The sequence below is a fragment of the Neofelis nebulosa genome, chromosome 14 (genome assembly GCF_028018385.1).
Source record: "Neofelis nebulosa isolate mNeoNeb1 chromosome 14, mNeoNeb1.pri, whole genome shotgun sequence".
NCBI classification, from domain to species: Eukaryota; Metazoa; Chordata; class Mammalia; order Carnivora; family Felidae; genus Neofelis; species Neofelis nebulosa.
Genome location: NC_080795.1, coordinates 13,516,729 through 13,540,004, shown reverse-complemented (window position 1 = coordinate 13,540,004; position 23,276 = coordinate 13,516,729). Strand labels below are relative to the sequence as shown.

Below are 23,276 nucleotides of genomic sequence, written 5' to 3'. Positions count from 1 at the left end.
CGAATAATCAATTTCTTTTGTTTCATTTCATTTTCATCACAACCTCATGAAGAATGTGCTGTTTTGGAGAGGGGACTTGAGGCTCATAACTTTGAGAAACTAGCTCGAGTTCCCAAAGATAGTAAGCCATGTTTGACCTTGTCGCACTTTGCTACTCTTGTTGTTAACCACAACTCCCTACTACGCTTTATGTTAATTAGAGAAGGGGCACCTGCATGGCTCGGTCGGTTAAGCATCCGACTTTGGCTCAGGTCATTATCTCACAATTCGTGGGTTCAAGCCCCACGCCGGGCTCACTGCTGTCAGAGCAGAGCCTTCTTTAGATCCTCTGTCCCCCTCTCTCTCCACCCCTCCCATGCTCTCTCTCTCTCTCACAATATAAACATCTTTTAAGCACTATTTAGGGGCACTTGGGTGTCTCAGTCGGTTAAGCCTCTGACTTGGGCTCAGGTCTTCATCTCGCAGTTCGTGGGTTTGAGCCCCATGTCGGGCTTTGTGCTGACAGCTCAGAGCCTGGAGCAGACTTAGGATTCTGTGTCTCCCTGTCTCTCTGCCCATCCCCAACCCATGCGTGTGCACCGTGCGTGCTCTCTCTCAAAGATAAACATTAAAAGAAAAATTTAAAACACTATATTAGTTACAATGTTTGCTCATATCCTTTAGCGAAAATTTAAAAATTTAAATCAATGTGTGTTTTCATGGGTCTTTAGACTGCACCACCCCATGGAGCTCCTCACTAACAATGCAACGTGAGGTGTGCCTCTGGAACTGGTCCACGCCAGAACCCTGGAGGTACCATTTACTTCAATGAGACTATTCTCACTTTGAAGAACCAGATCTTTGTGGGCTTCCAACATTTTGCAAAGAGGCAAAATGAAATGGATTTGGTGAGAAAAGAGCAGCATTACTGTGGTGGTTGTCAAAAATCACCTGTGGGAGTTATGACACACATAGACATTCAAGGTTTACCAGCAGGCATTTGGTTTCAGTGAACTCAGAGTGGATCCCAGGATTCCTAATTTAACAAACGGACCAGATAGAAGAAAAGGGCTGATGGGGACAAGGTTTCTCTGGGCATGATGAAATATTTTAAAGTTAGGTTATGGTAATGGTTGCAAAGCTGTAAATATTCTAAAAAATGTTGAATTGTATTCTTTAAATGGGTGAACTAAAGAGCATGTAATTGGATCTCAATAAAGCAGTTAAAAAAAAGTCACGAGCAAAAATGATCACAGGGCTCACAAAGAACAGAGTTGGAATAGATCCTTTCTCTGAGCTGGACGTGTCATGTTTTTTTCACTTACTTTGAATAATTAAAGTACTTTATGACAAAGAGATTTCCAGAGGGACACATGGTCTCTGTTCTCTTTTTGGTCCTTTCTATCCTTTGTTCCTTCTTTCCATTTTGTATCTTTTTTTCCTGGAGAGGAGTGATATAGATGAGTATGTTTTACTATCTTCTCTAATGGCTTTTTACCTATGCCTTTTTTAAAAATTATTTTTATAATTGTTGCCCTAGGAATTTTAATATGCATTCTTAATTTAGCATGATCAACCGTGAATTAATATTATATGCTTTCACATATAATGTAAGACATTTTAATTGACTTTTAAAAAACGTAAGAGAGAAAATAATCTTTTATATGTATCCCTTTAAAACAATCCTTATGAAGGTTCTTTACTCCTTACTGTAGATCTGAATTTCCATCTGGCACCGTCTCCCTTCAGACTGAAAAACTCTCTTTAGCATTTTTGATAGTGTGAATCTGTCAGCAGCCATTTCTCTCACCTTTTGTTTATCTGACAATATTTTTTAGCCATAATTTTTCAAATATATTTTTACTGTATGCAGAATTCGAGGTTGACAGTATTTAGTTTTGCATTTGAGCACATCAAAGGTTTGGTTCTATTTTCTTTTTGTCTTGCTTTTTTTATATATTGTCATATTTACTATTATTCCTCTGTAGGTATTGGTCTTTTTTCTGGCTGTAAGATCATGAGGTCTTTTTCCATTTTCCATCCCAGCTCCCAGCTTCTGCTTACTTAGTAAAATTCTCAAAGAGGGAATTACTAGACAAAGAGGATTACTTTTGTGTTTGGGGTGGCAGGAGATTCAAACACAGATTTGCCCAGCATGTGCTGGTTTGCACGAGTCAGAGCAAAGACTGTCCTTCTCTAGCTGGTGATCTCCTCCAACCTCTAGGAACACAGCCTAGAATCTGGCCTCACCTCCAACTGCTTGTCCCTCGAGGGTTTTCTTTAAAATGCATTTGTACCCACAATTCTTCAAGATATTTAAGAAAAACTATGGTTGCTTTTGTTTGTATGTTGCCTGGTCATTTCTGATTTTTATCACATGAATGGACATCTTGCACATCCTTCTTCCAGTTTGGATACTGGAACTCCTTTCTGTTTCTAAGGGGCTTAAGACCTGACTGAAGATATACAACAGAACTAGGCTGGAGATGTCAGTGATAAGTGAATGATTAAGACAATTAATTTCCTAAGAGTTCAGAGTAGGAACTAGGGTTGCCAGATATAATACAGGACATCCAGTTAGACTTGAATTTCAGATATGCAAGGAATAAATTTTTAGTAAAAGTATACTCCAAATATTGCATAGGATACAGTTGTTTTGGAAAATATTCCTTGTTTACCTGAAATTCAAATTTAACTGGACACCCTATATTTTTCCAAAATTTGTCCCTAGGAGGCAAGGGGCCATTAGTAGGGAAAGAAGACTCTAGAAGCAAGTAAAAATTAAGTCAGGCTCTTAAGGCAGGACTGAGAGGTTCAAAAATTACCACAGAATGTGTATGCAGATAAGTCGTGGGAGAAATGATCAGAGAAATCTGTCAAGTTCAAAACCCTGGAGGATTCTGAATGCCAATCAGAAAAGAAGAATGGACTCTATTTTGCTGCCAAAGATGAATAAGAAAGACTCTCAGTAAGTCTCTCATTTTTGACCTCTTTAAAGGTAACGGTGGCAATAAGAATCAATTTTACGGTATAGGTCTTCCATAGCAAAGCCCTTTTCAGATTTTATAGGGCTTTTTGCTTCAATAAGATCCCATTTTCCTTTTTATGTTTTTCCTTAGGTTTTACAGTCTTCCTTTGTTCAGGTATAAGAAATGATGATGGCTCTACCTTCAGGAATGTGAAACAAATAAGACTTTCTATTTCTGCCAAATAAATGAAAATCCAGATCGTGCAGAAATTGACAAATGCCAAACAATAGACTTTTAGCTATGTTTACTTGAAGCAACTTGCTGTACTTCAGTGCACAATTACAAATCATCTTTTGAGCTCTTCAGAATCTCAGACCCGCCAAGAGCTAATTAACTGCTCTGACAGTGGGAAGATGTGGCAACATAAGGAACAGTTTCTGAATGACTGTAAGGTATTTAATTTGAATAAAAGAAGAATTAAAAAGCAGCAGTGAGCAGGAGTGGTAGCAGACAGAGAATGCTTGTGTTAAAGATTCTTATTTGATTTCAAAATCATCCACTGGAAATGTATACTGGGATGCATGTTTTAGAGTGTCAGACTGCCTTACAGAGCAGAGAGAAGTGACAGAAGCAGTGATTGGGAGTCTGTGTTGGTGCCACTCTCCCAGCAGAGACGGGCATGCCCTCCTGCACCCCTGACCAGCAGTGGTCAGAAAATGAAGGAGGGTGCGGGGCACCTGGGTGGCTCAGGTCACTGAGTGTCCGACTTCAGCTCAGGTCATGATCTTGTGGTTTGTGAGTTCGAGCCCCACATCAGGCTCGCTGCTGTCAGCCTGTGAGCACAGAGCCCGCTTCAGATCCTCTGTCCCCCTCTGTCTGCCAATCCCTCACCTGCCCTCTCCCCAAAATAAATAAGTATTAAAAAAAAGAAGAAGAAGAAGACCATGAATGAGGTTGCTCAGTGCTTAGCATCATGGTCAGACCAGCCAAGCTCCCTCTAACATTTAACTGAATCAAGGGACTGCTGTGTCCTGATTTGAGGAATACACACACAATCTAATTAATACCCTCATCGCTAATTTGCAGCTATTTTCAGTTCACTGTAACAATCTAACACTTCACCCCAACCCTACTCCCTGGTCTGAGAAAGGGGCAGCAAAGATGGGATTTTTTTTCTTCGATCCCTCTGCAAGGGGCCTTCAGACAGGGCCAGCCTATTGGAAGTCTTCTGGCCGCTTCTCTTTGTCTCCTCCCTATTTACCTCCAGTTAACACTCACCTTATTGGTGGAGAGAAAAATAGCTTTTTAGGAGGTGCCAAGGACTTTCCTGCATTACTTCATTTCAACTCTGATAAGAATATCATCCTGGGTAGGGTTAACTCCTATTGTTGAGATAAAGAAACTGGGTCTTGGAAAGCTTTCATATCTTGCCCATCATTCAAATTGAGGTGGGCTGACCCAACTGCATTGCTTCCCACCTTATCACACAGTCTCACCATATAGACTTGCCTGCCAGATACATTCTTCAGCTCCAGTTTTCTTCGTAACCAATGCCTGACCCGGTTCTGATTTCATGTGGAATTAAAGACCCCTGTAATTCCCTTCCCACTCAGAGGTTGTAACTGAGTCCACTGAGTCATTCCAGGAAGGAGGCTGAATCCTCCTTATCAGGTCACATGTGAGTTAGCTCCCTGGACATCCAAGATTCTAGGTGCTTCCCCTGATTCCAGCCCTCATCCTGAGTAAGTGAACGTAGAAAGTGCTATTTAAGTCCACAGCCATGTGAATCCTTCCGCTTTGCGGGGATCTGATCATCTTTCACAGCTAGTTCCCCAACTCATATGTGCCTCCTCTCAGAGGAGGTAGATGAGCGTATGCATAAAAGATTTTTTGCCAATAACTCTAATGGTTTTGTGGTACGCACACAATTTTCCCCTTCTAAATAATAGCCTGCAATGTTTCAAAGAACTTAATTTTAACAGAACTCGTGAAACATGGCAAGCATATTTAAAAGTATAAGAAAAATACAATATCTGCATAATTATCACCAAGATTGAACAGATGTTAACATACTGCAATTTGTTCCAGATCATTTTTTAAAGAAATATGATGTTATAGATATTGCTAACATGTTATTTCTATCCCTATCCCTTCCCCCCAGAAGCTTCCTCTCCTGAAGTCGGTGTGGGTCATTTCCATGCAGGTTTTTGAACTTCTATAATATGAATAAATTCACCCGTAAGCAATACGCTTGTGAGTTTTAAAGATTTATATAATTGGAATCCAGCTGCACATATCTTTTTACAACTTGTTTTTCTCCTCCTTTTTATGGGTGTCTACCCTAGAGAAGCTAGATGAGCTGGTTCAAGGAGCTAACTCTAAGAATTTTCACTGAATCATTGTATGCTAGTAAAACAAAAAATGAAGACAACCTAATTGTTCCTCTCTTGTGCCATGTGTACATAAATGTGATTTATGTAATGGAACGTTGAAAATGCTATCCAGCAGTTAAAATGGATCAACAAGATCTACACATATTTACAGACCTTAAGTTCCCTTTTTAAAAAATGCAGTTAGCTAAGGAAAGCAATGAATATCAAGTGAGTTCTTACAATAGTAGGTTTCTGTTTGCTTCTTTTTAAGATGGATCCCTTGATAATATAAAACATTGAATGACTGAGTACATAAAGGTTCTTAGTGTTATCACTGGTGCGAAAAAACAACAAGTGTTTCAGTATTTTCTTCATCTAAATCTCTGGCCTGTCTTCGGCTCGTGTGCTGAATCCTGCAAGGCAGGTAGCAGAAAGATGCAGAATTTTGACACTAAATTAAGTCATCATGTTTGCAGACTCTCATTTGGTCCCTGCCATTGACTCTACCGGAAGCTCAGGATAAAGGAAGATATGTCTATCTTTCATTCTTAAAAAATTATTCCCATCTGCTATACTTGTGTGTGGCAATCAGATCAGTGATGCTTTTCAGAGACTTGGTCTTTCTTGTTTCTGATTTTATCACATTAGTTCTTGAAGAGATTTTGGATACCACATTTGTATGCAGGCCAGAATCTCCAAATCGGCAGCTCTAACTACCACGGCGTTCGAACCGCCATATATAGATGGCAGTAAATTACTTTCGGTATTACCTCCAGCCTATTAAAGCTACAGTGGTATGAGAATAATGCATGTGTGCATATTGCTACCGTCAGTAGGTACCCAATCAATAAGACAATATTGCTCAGTATTTCAGCAGAGCAGAGGTCTGATAAGGTAATGGTAGCTTGGAATATGATAATACATTTAGTAAAACCTCTATTAGTGGAGAAGAGGCTGCTGTGAACGGGGAGAGCTGCAAAGCATGCTGGGGCAGGCACAGCCCAGAACTGGAATTCTGCTAGAGAAACTTTGTCATGGTTGAACCTGGAAGGGAAGTGATGTGTGGGCCAGACAGTAAGTACTGAGCCAACCAGCTGAGTTGGTGAGGCCAAGCAGCAATTCTCTGACCTGCCGGAACAGGTCAGGTAATCCCGTGGTAGGCTTTTATTGTGTACTGCCAGCTTCTTTCATGAGTTTACCACAACACTAAAGTATGCAATTCTTTGTAAAATTATGTGATTAAGGGTTCTTTCCTCTGCCAGATGCTTAGCTGAATGCAAGGGACTGTGCCTGATGTGTCTGCTACATATCTACAATACCAAGCACAACTCCATGAACACACTTATTTAGTAAGAGAGTCCTAAAAATAGTTAAAGGGATACAAGGGGAAGCGTCTCAATGTAGAGGTCCTATTGGGCACCAGTCCTGCCTGATAAGGTGGGTCTTCTCTGTGTCCCCACCCTACCCGTGACCAACCCTGCAGGAGCCATACGTCAGTAATTCCAGAGCACAAAACAGGCGCTCAGAGCACAGGTCTGGATTCAGGTCATTTGGTTCATATTCAACTCTATTATTCACCTGCCATGTGATTTTAGGCAAGTTACTTAACTTCCCTAAGCCTCCGCTTTCCCATTTGTAAAATGAATAATGGATTCATGCATTGTTTTCAAGGATGACATAATTCAGGCATGGCTTAGCATACAGTACTTGCTCAAAACGTGATTTCTGTTATGACCATTATTAGTCAAGATTAGAATCCACTAAGCAGACCTCAGGACTTTTAAGGACATAAGAAAAGGAGAGTAGTAGCCATATATTTACTATAAATTTATTGAGACTGAATCACAACAAAAGAGAAATCAGTGTGGGTAAATAGTGGATTTAGCTTATTTTTCACTTTTAGCAAACGGTTTTCACCCCATTGAGAGAAACTGTGCAAGCCCAGTGACCTTAAAAAGAATCACTGAAAACTGGATCCTGTCCTGGAATTGCCAATATATGGCACAGGTGTATCATTTCTGAACCTTGTCCCTGGCCAACCTCAAGGAGTAATCTGTGTTCTTCCCAGGGAGCCCATATATGGCCTCAAGACATGTCTTAATTTAGTGCAGCAGCCTTTTCTAACCAATTTCTTTCGGCACAAAGAGAGGACCAATTTGCCCTCCAGATCTAGATTAATCCCTTAGTATTTAAATGAGAAAACTGAGGCCTAATGAGGCCAAACCACCTTCCTCTTAAAATCTCAGAGCCAGCTCTCATACCTCTCCTGGTGCATTATTCCCCTACTCAGGGCATGATCCTCATTTCTATTCGGTTAACATTGCTACACAAAATACATTTAGATAAAATATCCAATACTAAATAAATTTTTCAAATGATCTTTCTTGAAGTCACGCTACTAGCTGTCCATAGACGTAAGACTCTGGGCAAATAATAAGTACTTGTGGCAAACCCACTGGGCATGGCAACAAAGAAAAAAATGGGGAAAATGTAGAGTAAGCTCAAAAATAAAAACTTTTTCAATGGAGGAGACCTAATATTTGAACATCACAGTGACTCTCCTTGATGTAAAGAAAGTCACAGAGAGGTAAGACATAAACACAACCTACTTTAGCAGCTTTTAAGAGAGATCTGGACCGTAAAAATCATCTTCCCTCAGCCTTGTAAATTCTCAAAAGTAAAAATAATAGTTAATGAAACGGCTAATGCTTTATTGCTTTACATGCTCCCATATTGATGGCATTTGACTTTTGTGTCAAATACAAGTGTACTTACATACACTGATCAAAAAGAAGCACTAATTGGGGCGCTTGGGTGGCTCAGTCAATTGAGCATCTGACTTTGGCTCAGGTCATGATCTCTCAGTTTGTGAGTTCGAGCCCCTTGTCAGGTTCTATGCTAATAGCTCAGAGCCTGGAAACTGCTTCAGATTCTGTGTCTCCCATTCTCTCTCTGCCCCTCCCCACCCCACCCCCCAAAATAAATAAACATTAAAAAAATTAAAAAATAGAAGCACTGTTTTTCAAGGTGTTTCAAGATTATTAAACTAGTTACAGGGTTTAGTATGTGTGTATCTTTGTTCTCATAAGGTTGCTGATCATGGCTGTTATTTCTTTGCTACAAAATCATTGTTAGGAATCCTCCAATGTTTTCTTTTCTAGGGACATACATGATCTATTAGTTTGGTACCCTTTTTAAGAAATACATGAAAGTAATATGACTAAAGCTTTGACTAAACTTCTGTCTTATGGGGGCTAGGAGGTGAGGGAGCAAGAACCAGCTTTCCAGACAGAAGCAACAAGAACAAGTGCCAAGGCCCTGGGGCAGGAATGTGTTAGGCACCTTTTAGGAATGAAAATGCATCTCCTGTAACTGCTGCACAGTTGAGCTGGAGAGCAAGGAAATAACAGAAGGTAGAGGTCAGAGCTAGGTCAAATAGGGTTTTAAAGGCTTTGGAATCACTGACGGAGCAAAGCAGACAAATACATACTTCCGTTAACCTTTTTAAATGATGATATCATTTTACTTTGAGTTAGTGTTACTTAAGCAAGTAACTTAAATAGATTCAGGACGGGGACTGTTTCTGTTTCTCTGACACCTCCACACTGTCCAGTTCGTAACAAGCTGAGAATAAACGTTTACTAAATAAATAAGATCAAATGGCTTATTGTATGAAGACATGAATAGAGCAAAAACTGTCAATGTGGAGAGAATTCAAAACACATACTGAAACAATTCTGGCCACATCTAAGTCTGAGTGAACAGGAAAAAGACTTTAAAATACTATGCGTTGATGATTTATTTTTGTAGATACAATTAGTTCCTGGATTTTTTTTTCCTTCTTCAAAAGTTTGTTTATTCTGTAGTTGTTGTGTTAATATTCTTGTTTTATTTAAGTATTTTCTTTATAATTAGCATGCATTTATGTAGCCAGGATAATTAGGTTGAATTACATCAATTTGGAGAGGTTAAATTTTAGCAATTATACATTTGCAATTTACAATTAGAGTATAAATCTGATGATAGTATACTACTTTCAATGTGTATGATAATGGCAATTTAAGAAAGACGTTGTAAGCTTAGAATTCTGGATACCACTCACATAAGCAATCCATTTAGTCTATAAAAATGTTTGAGTTGAATATTCTAAAAAAGGAAAGCTGTGACTTGATACTTTCCCGTTTTATAGTTGAAAACACTATATTGTATCAGTCTTCAAAATGTTTTCCAAATAGGCAGAAAGCCATTTCGGAAACTGCATTAGAAAACAGAAATTCCTTCTACACACTAAAGCCAGGATGTTGAAATATCCATTCCGTCTTCACATATGAATTACCATGCCAGGTGTTCTCGCAAACAAATTGTACTCTGCACTATTAAATAGCTTTGTGATAGATAATTCACAGGTATATTTCTGTTTCAGGGTGTAAATAACTAAATGATATACTTGGTCATGTGAAATATCACTGATGCCAAGATTCTACTCTGACACTTTTCAGAGTCAGCAATACATAACTGGAAAGTTTCATTGGTAATAAACAACAAGTTTGCTTTCCAAAAATAGTTATACCTGAAGATTCTCCTGACTCATCGGGGGGGGGGGGGCTTTATCATATTAGAAGATTTAGCATATCATTAGGACATATCTGTGAACATCTTCAAACAGAATATTCTTTTGTTCTGTTAGCACACAGCCCGAAGTGGGCTCGAACCCATGAACCGTAAAATCGTGACGTGAGCTGAAGTTGGACCCTCAACCAAATGAGCCACCCAGGTGCCCCTTCAAACAGAATATTCTAACGAGCATTTAAGATATGATATACTCTTGGGGCGCCTGGGTGGCTCAGTCAGTTAATTGTCTGACTGCAGCTCAGGTCACGATCTCATGGTTCGTGAGTTTGAGCCCCGTGATGGGCTCTGTGCTGACAGTTCAGAGCCTGGAGCCTGCTTCACATTCTGTGTCTCCCTCTCTCTCTGCCCCTCCCCTGCTCAAGCTCTGTCTCTCTCTCTCTCAAAAATGAATAAACATCAAAAAAAAAAAGATATACTCTTTAGCATTACACTTCTAACAAGCATTAAAATGGTGCTGGACCAAAAAAAAAAAAAAAAAAAAAAGAAAAAAGAAAAAAAAATATGAAGGCCCACATATTGATTCATTTTTTTAAAAAGGTTATTTTATGAATCACATAATAACTACTCTCTTTTTGACTTGCTTCTGTGTGAATCCAAATACATACCTACGTTTATATTTATGCCTAGAGAGATTATAAATCAATAATTATTCAGTAAAATATGCTATTATCAAGAGTAATCTACTGACTCCATGACCTAAGAGAAATTGAGGGATACACCAGCTTTCTGAGTTTTAATATGAGAAAACTTTCTAAACTCTTTACCTTTAATTTACTTATTTTTGAATAAACTTAATTTTGGAATAACTGAAGATTTACAGGAAGGTTGCAAAGATACTATAGAGAGTGCCCATATATCCCTCACTCAGTTTTCCCCATTGCTAACATCTTACTTGTCCTGGAATCTGGAGATGTATATCTACAAATACACACATGGCTCAGGAAAGAGTGTATATAAAATTAAGCACTCAGGGACAAAGATTCAGTTTTAAGGGTAAGGAAAATGAGCAAATTTCCAAGTGTTAATATAGGTTTCCATTTAGATATCACAAAATTCAATCTAAGGGCTCAAGTTTCAATAACAAATATGCATTCAACAGACCCTTGGTGCATTCTAGGCTATCTCTACTAACTTCTATAACAGAACTTACAAAGCACTGAGTTACAACATTATCACATAGAACATAACAGGGCTTTTGTAGCTATGTGTTGCAAGATGAATTACTTTGATTTACAACATTTTCCAAGGGAGCATCAACACTAATTGCTAATAAGCCTTATGCTGCGCCTAAAATAGATTCAAAATTTGCTGGATTCTATTAAACTAAGTTTTAATGGACCAAACTTACTTTCACCGCACATTTTGTTTTTCCTACCTATACAGGAACATTTATTACCTTTGAGTAGAATCACAAAAATGAATAGAAATGTCAGTCCTCCCTTTAAGGAGCTCAAAATGTAAAAGACACAGAAAGGAAGAGCAAACAAAATTTCCTAAAAGACCAAATATGAGCAATGCTGTACGAGTTGAGCCTACAGAATGCAGTGGGAACTTCGAGAACACATGTGGCTTGAGGAAGCAGCCTTTAGACTATAGGGATGACTAGAATGTTTTGAGCACTCAGTAATTTGAGAAAAGTTCATCCTATGAAAAAGAAAATGTTATGAACCAAGGTTTGCAAAGCTGACATATGGAGTACATATGCTCTGGGAAGAAGCTAGTTGTCAAATGGATGGACAATGTTTTAGAAGTATCAGAAAGACCTTCCATCTGACAACTGCATACTGTTCTACAAAGGCAAAGACTTGGAAAACCGTCTGTCTCAGCTGCTTTTTCAAATCAAGATGACCAGTAGGACATGCTTTCTGCCTGTCCTTCATAGTGACAGCTGATTCAGGATCTGGAGCTAAATTGTCAACAGCCATTATTCACATCATCAAAGGGTTGGGTCAATAACCTGCAAATCCAACCAACCACATGTCATTCTCCAGTCTCCTTTCCACGGGCAGATATGTTTTGACATGTTTGTATTTTTTAAATGCCTCATTTCTTTTTTATAAACATTACTCCATTTAATGTGTTCATCTACACACCCACCTTTCTCTATAATTTTTCATAGTCTTTAGGTTTGGCAGGTAAGTTTTTGTAGAGATAGCATAGGAATAAACAATCCAGCCAAATGGCTGAATTTGAGACACTGGCTCTCTCAGAGGCAGCAGCCTCAACTAAGCAGCTGAATAACATGGAGAGATTAATCTTGACAGAGTCAGACTTGCAGATACTCAGACGGGAAGATGATGATACGCTTTGAGTTGTCTGTTGGAGTGCTGTTATTTTTGTGTCATGTAAAACTAGAGTGTTTGAAGACCAGATAAAACTAGACTAATACACTAACCATTCCCCTCTGGGACCTACCTGTAGACACAATCCAAACAAAAGAGACAGAAAATCTGTAGGTGATCAATAGTGAGTCTATTACAGTGTAGTGGCTTAGGTAATTTGGCTACACGCCTGTTTTAGCCACTTGAAGGGGACTTGAATAAATCCTCCCTGAAAAAAAAATTAATTGAGTGCAAGCAAGTGCTAATGGCCATGGTAAGAAAAAATAATTTATGATATATGACAGACTCATTGTTTCTGATTATATCTACACATGGCTAATTTAATACAGTAAGAGCTATTGGTGTAAATTTGAGTCAATGGTAAACTTTGCTTAAATCATGACTTCCTCAATATTGTTTATCAATCATTATCGACTTAGACAAAAGAACTCACGGGTGGAAAAATGGGAAAATAGATTTCCAAATGAAATTAGGAAGTGTGTTGAAAAGAAGAAAAAGAAGAGTTACAAATCACAAGCGGAAATCATGGTGTTCTCAGTCACAACAATGTCACAATCATATGTCTCAATAAAGCTGAAATTAAACAAAAAAAGAATCACATAAACCACCCCACCCCTGAAAGTCCGCATAATCATTGTTGGAAAGCCAGAAAGTCCGCATAATCATTGTTGGAAAGCATTTAAAAGTCAGCATGCCCACCCCCCAAAAGATTGATAAAGCTCTATCACCCATCACTGCAAGTGGATTATCTCATCTCTGAACAATACTAGTGGCAGAACTTGATACTTTGCAAGGTAGCTCTCTCTGCTCATGTGTGAACATTCTACTTTAAGTCCTCCCGAAGCAAAACATTTATCAGTTGCTTGAACTTTGCACCAGACCTCCATGTTGTTCCCTGAGTAACAGAAAATTAAAAAATATGTTATGTTTAAGGACCTTCCAACTATTTGAAGATGACTTTTTCATCTCTCTCTAATGTAGCCCAGTCTCCATAAGCAGTCCCAATTCAAACATTCCCATGTGCGTGGTTTCCGTTGTCAACTTTCATGATTTTAGTTGCCATCTTTATTCATTTAACGTGTATTAACCAAACACCCACAAAACAGGTATTGAGGACATGTGATGGATAGAATAACATAGTACTTGCACTCATGGAGCTTAAAGTCTACTAAGAAAGGCAAATGCTTCAAGCCAGATTATTAAAACTGTGATGTATGCTACAAAGCAGAAGATCATGGATACTATTCAATTCTTCAAAAGGAGTGCCTTGATCTGTATGTAAAACCCCAAGAATTATTTAATGAAGGCAAGGTGCATTAGGATGATTTATTACCTTGATACAATTTATGATTCTTTGAATTTGACCAAGATTGAAATAACTCAGAAACCACTTGGCAGAGTGTAAAGGAGTCATACTAAGGCTGAGGTAAATCAAAATTCTGGTAAATAGTTCACAGCAACTGATAATTATACCATTATCCCGTAATTATACCATGCTCCTCCAAGAGAAAGTATAAACTACCCTGAGGAAAATTTACAAAGGAAGCCTCCTGGTTCAGTTAGTTAGTGCCCTTACAGATGACCAATGTGCGTATCAGGAACAGGGTCTTCACATAGGTAGAAAGGGGTTTGATCCACTTCTGTTTCCCAAGATTCTCTGTATGTTAAAAACAATGAAAAACAGCAAGAAGGAAATCCCCCAATTAAACTATTTCTGCTAACAAGCTAGCAATTTTAAATCAATATAAAGATTATTGAATGTGTAATTATATTCCCGATGGACACCCCCCAGCATTTCCTCCAACTTCATCCTGCCCAGACAGAGATCTCCTTTGTTGTGTGTTTTTGCTGTATTTTCCCGAGTATGGTGAATGAATTGCATTATCATAATGAGTGGATCATACTGTGGTCTTCAGATGTTGTTAATTGCTAATCAAGTATCCTAGAAAATAAATAAGTAAGCAAAAAGTAGTTGACTTGACAGGTAGTGTTCCACTAAGCAACTATGTACTCTTCATACCTTTTTAGCTTTTCTGATCTCGGACATTTTGCCTAGCAAATGAGATGTCAATTCTGAAGCTTTGTAGGTGGCTTCTAGCTTTAATGTCCTACGAATCTGAATGCTGTTTAGTTAAGCCTAGGTTAATTTCCTATCACCATCTCTATGATGTATGGAAAAGAAACACTTTGGTAATGAGGACACTAACCAAAATATAAAAAATAACAAATTTTTAAAAGTCTCAAGAATACTTGACTATAAATGAAAATAACCTATATCCACTACCTGAAACATTTAGTTCTTACTATTCCATAAAATGTTTTTGTGGAAGATTTTAACACAGATCTTCCAGTCAACCATCTACCAAATAGCATGAGTCTATAAACAGATCACCCCTATGATGCTTATTACCACTTTACATGTTCTGTATGAGTTGTCCAGCTAGCTAAGTTAACTGTGGCTTGGAGTGTTCTGAGATTAATAATCAATGCAGAAAAATGGCAGATGACATGGATGTTGGGATTGAACCCAGTTTTTGTTTTGCAAACTCAGTAACTTCTACCTAACTTCTTGCCTATCCTTATGTGTTTTTATCTTTTTTTTTTTTTTTTTTTGGTAAATTATCAAATATAAGTAGTGATGCAGCTAGCCAAAGGTCAGCTGAAATATCTAATATCTACCATTTTGGAGAAAAAGGGAATTACTAAAGTTATTCTGGGTCTTGAAATGTATCTGAGAGTATGAGTGTGTTGTATGTGTGTGTGCATGTGTGTATATGTGTATGTATAAATAACATGCTCAGGATGAGATTGGTGAGGAAAATGCACAGAACTCAAGGTGTTTTTCAAATGCTGTTTAGAAATATTTACTTCCCTCAGATAGTCACAATGTACATGTTATATAAAAAATGTATTGCAAATTTTGGGTTGCTTGTCTTCTAAAAAATTTCATAAGAAAACATGTACTTCTGAGAATTGCAGACTAATTTCGACATGAATTGTCTATGTAAACTATAAGTCTATAATCATATATTATGCATGATTTGGATAACCATCTAAATAGTTACAGATTGATTTGAGAAATCCTCTGAGGCTCATCACATTGCTCTCTTTGGTATCCATGTTGAAATGGCCATTGGATTTTTTAAGCCAAACACACTTTTCAGCAGCAGGGACTGTTTTCAAGAGAAAAGTGAGGGTGAACATATCCAACGGTGAGCTCTTGATTTTCAGCTAATTGTATTTTATGATAGGAATATGTTGCTTTAAAATGACCATCACCAGAGTCATGGATGACAGCTTCCTCTTCTCCAAAACAAGTTAATTTAAATAAACTTATTAATTAAAGTAATTATTTAAATTAATAAAAATTAATAAAACTAATTAAATTAATAAACTAATTTAAATAAATTAAATTAATATATTAATTAATTATCTCTGCCTTACTCTTTTTTAAAAAAATAATTTATTGTCAAACTGGTTTCCATACAATACCCAGTGCTCATCCCAACAGGTGCCGTCCTCACCTGTTGAAAGTGCTGCTATAAACATTGGGGTACAAGTGCCCCTATGCATCAGCACTCCTGGATCCCTTGGGTACATTCCTAGCAGTGCTATTGCTGGATCATAGGGTAGATCTATTTTTAATTTTTTGAGGAACCTCCACACCGTTTTCCAGAGCGGCTGCACCAGTTTGCATTCCCACCAACAGTGCAAGAGGGTTCCCGTTTCTCCACATCCTCGCCAGCATCTACAGTCTCCTGATTTGTTCATTTTAGCCATTCCGACTGGCGTGAGGTGGTATCCCAGTGTGGTTTTGATTTGTATTTCCCTGATGAGGAGTGACCTTATACAAGGTTGTTAGTGACATGTTTTCAAAGCATATCACACCAGAACAATGTGACGTTCATTCTTCCAAATAGCTTTAAATTATTTAAGAATTGGATCAAAATTCCTTCTGCAGGGATTCTAGATCCTAGTTTCTGTTCTTGACCTATGTTGTAGATAAGTGAGAAGAGAACATGGCAGTGGTTAGTAGCCAAGACTCTGGAGCCGCACTGCCTAGGTTCCATCTCCTGGCTCTGCAGTTAACTTGCTATGTGACGTAGACAGGCTAACTCAACTTTTCTGAGTTGAGTGGATAATAACAGCATCCCCTTGTTGGGTTGTTTTAAAAGTGAAATGAGTCATTATTTAAAATGCCTAATGCAATTATATATATATATATATATATATATATATATATATATATACATACACACACACATATAATATATATGTATATAGTATATATACAAAAATATATACTATATACAATAATACATATATTTGTAAAATATATACAAATAATACAATAATAATATACATGCAATATATAACATATATATTGTATTGATTAAGAAGCATTTGCTTTGAGGAGGCAGACCTAAGGCAACTATCGGTTCTGTTGCAGAATATTTAAAATGTTTGAGATGTCACTGGGGAAGGCTCCCAGCACTTGTGACTGTAATTCCTCTGGGTCTTGAAAAGCCATACTTTTTGTCCTTCTCCTGCTTTCCTACTTTACTTGTGCTCTGACACCATGTATCATCCTTGATTCACATTAATGAGCATTTCTAAAACAATGTCGATGTTCAGACCATATTAAAAATAAGTAGTCATTTATTTGCTTTGAATGTTGGAAATTAGGATTCAGGTTAATTCAAACATCATTCCCTTCAAACACCATTCATACGATTTTAACATATCTAGATGATTTTCTTTTTTCTTGTGTTCTTACCAGTCCTTTAATAAGGTTCTAGCAAATAGGGAAGCAAGCTAGAACTTTCCTTAGCTCACTCAACCATGACAGCAGCAATAAGATATTTGTTCAAACTAAAGATTGCAATGTTATCAATAATAACAATATAACTTAGTTCTCCGATTTATGAAGATGGTGACTTTGCAGATTTAGTGGAGTTTTTAAAGTACAAATTGATGCATTAGAGTAAGCTTTTAGCCTCAGTTTTTTATTTGTAAGGTCACAACATTCTGCATGAAGTAACAACGGATGGCAAGGTGGAGAGCAAGAAATGACTAAAAAAAAAAGACTGAGAACAGCAAATCAGTCACCAAAAACACTATATAATTACCACCTCCCTCCAAGGTATAGGGAACAATAAATAGGCATTAAAACTCACTAGTAATGTCAATGTAAAGAATATTGAAATTAAAAATACATTATTTTGCTTTTCCCTGGGGTCCTGGTTTGTGATGATCTTGTCACTAATACTCACTTCAGTCAAAGCCATTTATGTCCACTACTGACAGATCACAAACCCAGTAAGGAAGGACCACATGTGGTGGCTTTCCTCGTGGTCTATGTCATGTAATGTTTTAATATGGTTTATTAAATTTCAATAGAGACAAGTTTTGCTGACAATTCAATAAGGCATAAACTCACCAAGAAGTAAAGGGAGCAGGTGGGGGACGCTTGGGGATTGTTCTCTTTCTAAACTATAAACATACCTCTCAGTATTTAAAAAAAAATTTTTAACGTTTTATTTATTTTTGAGACAGAGAGAGACAGAGCATGAACGGGGGAGGGGCAGAGAGAGAGGGAGACACAGAATTGGAAGCAGGCATCCAGGCTCTGAGCCATCAGCGTAGAGCCTGACGCGGGGCTCGAACTCATGGACCGCAGATCGTGACCTGAGCTGAAGTCAGATGCTTAACTGACTGAGCCACCCAGGCGCCCCCCTCTCAGTATTTTAATACTTAAAACTCCCTCACTCTGAGGACATAATTCTACCTCTCTCAATCACGTACGCATGACCCAAAGGCGAGAAAAGAAAGAAATAAAAAAAAAAAAAAGAACTTAAGTGCATTTCAAAGTTTATTATTGTTAGCTTTATGATAGAACTCAATGAAATCGAAGAAAATAGGAACTGTAGCTATATCTTACATAAATGGACAAATCTTACCTAAAAGCCCCAGCATACGGCCATGTATGTGAAATAGATCATTTTGACAGTCCTGAGTGCTTCATGGGCTCTAAATATTTTATGCCTTTCCCATTTGTTAATGCTTCCAGTCAAATACAGATATGAAGCGAAATATAGCAGGTTGACATTCTGGAAGTCAGACGCAGACGCATTTAATAGACTATAGATAGAGTAAGCCTGGCTTCTAAACTTAGGTTTGTTTCATTCACTTAGAATCGCAAAAAGTACTTGTAAACACAGCACTGTGCAATCCTGGAAAAGCATGCAGAATAGTGGATCCTGTAATTTTTGAAGCATACCTTCTAAAGGGCAGTTGTTTTTCACTTAAATGAAGCTGTCTAACCCCAGATAAGAAAAGCATTCGAGATTTCTAGTGTGCTTTAAATATTCAGAGTTCCAAAGATCACAGTATAGACATTTTCTCATACCAAACATTAAAATTAGCAAATATAAATTCTACAAAAGAAAAAAGACTACATTGTTTGAAAATCCTAAGATAACATTTGCTTTTTCAACAGGCATTGATAAGACAATGTATGCTCAAATGAGGAACTGGGTTCTCCTTGGCAAGAGAACCAAAGACAGCAAGCAGACAGGAAAGATGCATTAAATGGAGCTTGAGGATTTTCTATGCATTTTAAAAATCCATATCGTATCGTATCCTTTATAACATTAAAAATTGATCTAGACTCTAGTTCAGGAGCGCTTCTTTACAAAAACTCTGAGATTCTTTTAACAACAGCCTTCTACATCTTCTGTCATTGATTTGCAGAGTTCCCTCTTCTAGCTCTGCTGTCCTTTCCCTTTGTTTTCTTCTGTCTGTTTTAAGAAGACCCTTAAGAATATCCATGCTATTAAAAGAATTGAGTGAACTATAAGATGATATGTATTGTACAGTCTAAGTTGTATAAAAAGGATAGACACTGGCAGCTAGAAGACATTCTCTCAATTGTGAGTGGCTTTTTCTTTTCTTTATTTTTTCTGCATTTTCCTTTTCTTAAAATTTTTAAATTTATTTTTTATGTAATCTGTACACCCAGGGTGGGGCTTGAACTCACAATTCTGAGATCAAGAGCTTCATGCTCTACCGAGCTCCTCTGCCATTTTCTAAAACTTCTAAAATGTGTCGGCATTGTTTTTATAATTCTAAAAGTAAACATCATTATAATCTTTTCACCCATTATCCACATATCTGAAATCTAAAGATGAAATTTTTTGTAATTTAAGCACTCCTTCCTTTGGCAACATAACCCAACTTAACCTGGCAAGAAACTATATAGCTTTCACCCATCTTTTGAGAATTCTGATCTATTACTCTGCACAAATACTTATGTGTTGGATTATAGACTTCTGTCTCAGACTCCACTGGGTTTTTATGAAATTTATAGTTGACGTATCATATTGCATTTCTAAAACCTGAAGAGTTCTGAAAGACATCCCACCCTGAGCATTTTAGATGAAGAATTGTGGACCTTTAATAAAGTAGAAAAAAAATTTAACAAGATCTTTCATGAAGCCTAAATACTATATATGAGATGATCATGACCCAATGCCATTAAAAGCTCAGATATGGCCTACTAGATATTTTTGTTCCATGATCAAACGGGTCATACCAAAGGAGATACCAACAACTACTCATTTTTAGTGTGTTGCAGTAAGTTTTATTTGCAATACGAACTCCTAGCTCCTTACCTTTGAAAGTCCTCAAGATTTTGAAAATGCTACAACTGGACATTATCTTGTCTGACTATTACATACATGAGAATAACTTAGGAAGGCCGGACAAGCACTACTAGATCCTAAGTGCTAACGTTCAGAGAGGTAAATCATCTATCCTGCTCATAATCAGCAAAACTCAAACTGGCCAAGCTCTTCTGATTCCGTGATAATGTGTTTTGTTTTTTTCTAGTCTACCATTCTGCCTCAAAACTTTGGACAAAGAAGTTTTTTTTTTAAGTTTCAGTTTTAAAAAAGAAATTTTCCTCTCCTTTTAAGTAGATAATATGAGGTAGAGCAAACACTGAGTTCTAAGGTCAAACCAACAACAATGGAGTTCTGCCTCCCCCACTTAGGAGATCCTGACCTTGAATAAGTTACTGAACCTCTCGTCTCCAAAATGGAAATTATTATAGGAAACTTCACAAAATTTTAGTACATAGGCCGTTGGTGAATATATGGTTCACATTAGCTTTGATTTTCCAAAATAATAACTCAGACAAAGCAAGTCTAATGAAATTTTATTTTAGATGACAATTTGGTTTTGTTTGTTTGTTTGTTTTTAGGCATCAAGTTTTTAGGGCTGGTTAGTCTTTGATAATTTTATATTTATTAAATTGAACTTCAAAGAATATCAGCACTTTTGAGAAAAATAATCTTATTTTAAATACATGCCTGCATGGCTGGATCACTACACAACTCAGTCATTTAGTTACTAGTTGAGTTTTAAAAACTGCTTATTTTCTTCAACTGTCTTTCTCAGTAGACAAATTGTCATCCTCTCTGTGTTACACAAAATTTTTTGAGCATTAAGTATGATTTAAAAGTTGAGAAACTTTTATATATGTACATATTCCATTATATAAACATATCCTATATATGAGACAAAGAGACAGAGGATGAGAGACAGAGAGACACAGACTGAGTCACTGCATAATTTCCTAAAATGCTTTGGGTGTATTAACAAGTGAGGAAAGCATGTTACATATGCATTTTTTCCTTTATCAAATAAAGCCACATGAATACATTGGACAACTTATTTAAAAGGGATAATTTGGGCTAAGTAAGAAGCAGTAATTCCTGGAGACAAAGATTGAGCAGGAGCTGACTGCCACCAAGAAGCATGGCACCAAAACAAGCATGTGGCCCGTTGGGTGCTGAAGCACAAGAAGAGGCATGACCAAGAGCACATCATCAACCACTGAGTTTCAGCGAGAGGCCCTAGAGAATGCCAATACCAATATCGAAGTGCTCAAGAACATGGGCTATGTCACCAAGGTCATGAGGTCTGCCCATGACAACACGGACATTGATAAAATTGAAGAGTTAACGCAGGACATCTGTGACTAGCAAGAACTTGCAAATACAGCTCTTTAAAAACCTGTAGGGTTTGGAGAAGAATTTGGTAAGGATGAGCTCATGGTGGAATTAGAAAAACTAGAACAGGAGGAACTAGACAAGAATTTGCTGGACATCGGTGAACCTTAAACGGTCCCTCTGCCAAATGTTCGCTCTATAACCTTACCATCAAAACCCACCAGAATAAAGGAAGAGGAAGAGGATGACACGAAGGAATTAAAGAACTGGGGTGGATCCGTTGCACTGCTCCACTGAGGGCTGGGCCCAGCCAGACTCTGGTGGCCTGTGCAGCGGGCGGGCATGTGCATGTGCAGGGCAGGCAGGACATGGTGCAGACAGGTTCCATCACTTTTCAGTCTCCCTGCAAAGCAGTAGGGCTGCATTGCTGTTCGCTCTCTGCATAGTGTGGTCTGCACCCGGCTGGACTGGATGGGGAGTGAGGAGGAGGGAGGGAGGGGACAGGGTGGGTGGGAGGTGTCTGCTGTTTATAATGTTGAATTTCTGTGAAGTAAATTGTATTTGCAAATCCAACATGGAGCTTCTGGCTATGCCAACTTCGCTGCTGAACCTCAATGGAAAAGGTCAACTGTTTGCAGTTGAAATGATCTGAAATGTAGCCTCCATCCTTTTAAGTCAGTCGATTTGTCACACATCTCTCTGTGAGACTTGCATGGTGCTGGCAGAAAAGTCATTTTTTAAAATCCGTAGGTTTTGGGGCGCCTGGGTGCTCAGTCGGTAAAGCGTCCGACTCGGTTTCAGTTCAGGTCATGATCTCTCAGTTTCATGGGTTTGAGCCCCACATTGAGCTCTGCACTGCCAGTGTGGAGCTAGGTTGGGATTCTCTCTCTCTCTCTGCCCCTCCACAACTCGTGCTGTCACTGTCTCTCTCAAAATAAATAAATAAACTTTAAAAAAATATTCTAAAATCCACAAGCTTTTCCTTGTCCTTATCTGTAATAATGCATCTGATTTGAGTTTCCTTGAAAGCTGAATTTCTGTCCATCACCTGTGTTTACCACTCTGCCCACCCCTCACTCCCACTCTCCCAGTCTCTTGGAGTTTGTGACATAGATTTGAAATGGATGGTGTTCTCTTGAGAGCAAGTGAGACTGCAGAGTTAAATTCCAGGTATACGTTTTTCTAATATAGCTCTAAGGTCTTCATTGCTATTTGTGATAACTGATAGATAACTCATTGGAAACATATACATACGTTTATATTCAGATTAAATTATGGTTTGCACTGTATATATATCTCAATTAATTTTCATAAAAAGGGATAATTTGGAGATTAGGTCAAACAATAACTTAAAATACTGATAAGATAAAAATTTCTAAGAAACTTAATAATACTGTGTATACCCCAATATAAAATGGCCATGATACACAATATTTACTTGACTAATACTTGGAAAGTTGCTTAAACTAGTTTTTTAAAAATAATGTTATTTAGAGATCATCTTGTAATATGAGAGACTTAGCACTACTTAATTATAGGGTGCCCCTTGTCTTTGTGAAAAAGTTTTATTAAAAAAACTCACCTTAGATGTGGCATATCACAGAACAAAGATAGCTATACGATCTTATATATAATAATTATTATATACAATAAACAATTTATTGATTATAAATTTATTCACTTATTAATAGATTCAAAATGACAATTCACAATTTTCTCTTGTCTTAATCCAATAGTGGTTCCTATATGAAGTAAAATTTATAAAACTTCATATCTTAATTAGATTCTGAAATTCAGAATCTTTAGAAATCTGGGTTGGTTCTTCCACTTACGTTAACTTATCAAGATTATTTCCTTTCATTAGGAATAATAACACTTAATACTTTCCATTTCCCCCAACAAACAGTCTTAACCTTAACTTTATTCAGATAAAGACGTTATACTTTAAACAATAGTCCACCTATGTTA

At 37.5% G+C, this 23,276-nt stretch overlaps 1 protein-coding gene and 1 pseudogene across 1 annotated transcript in view; one reads left to right on the top strand and one right to left on the bottom strand.

Moving 5' to 3' along the window:
- NKAIN3 (sodium/potassium transporting ATPase interacting 3) overlaps positions 1–23,276 on the bottom strand; it is a 613,223-nt gene that overhangs the window by 393,438 nt on the left and 196,509 nt on the right. The window lies entirely within an intron of this gene.
- Positions 3,628–21,605, top strand: LOC131495036 (charged multivesicular body protein 4b-like; annotated as a pseudogene).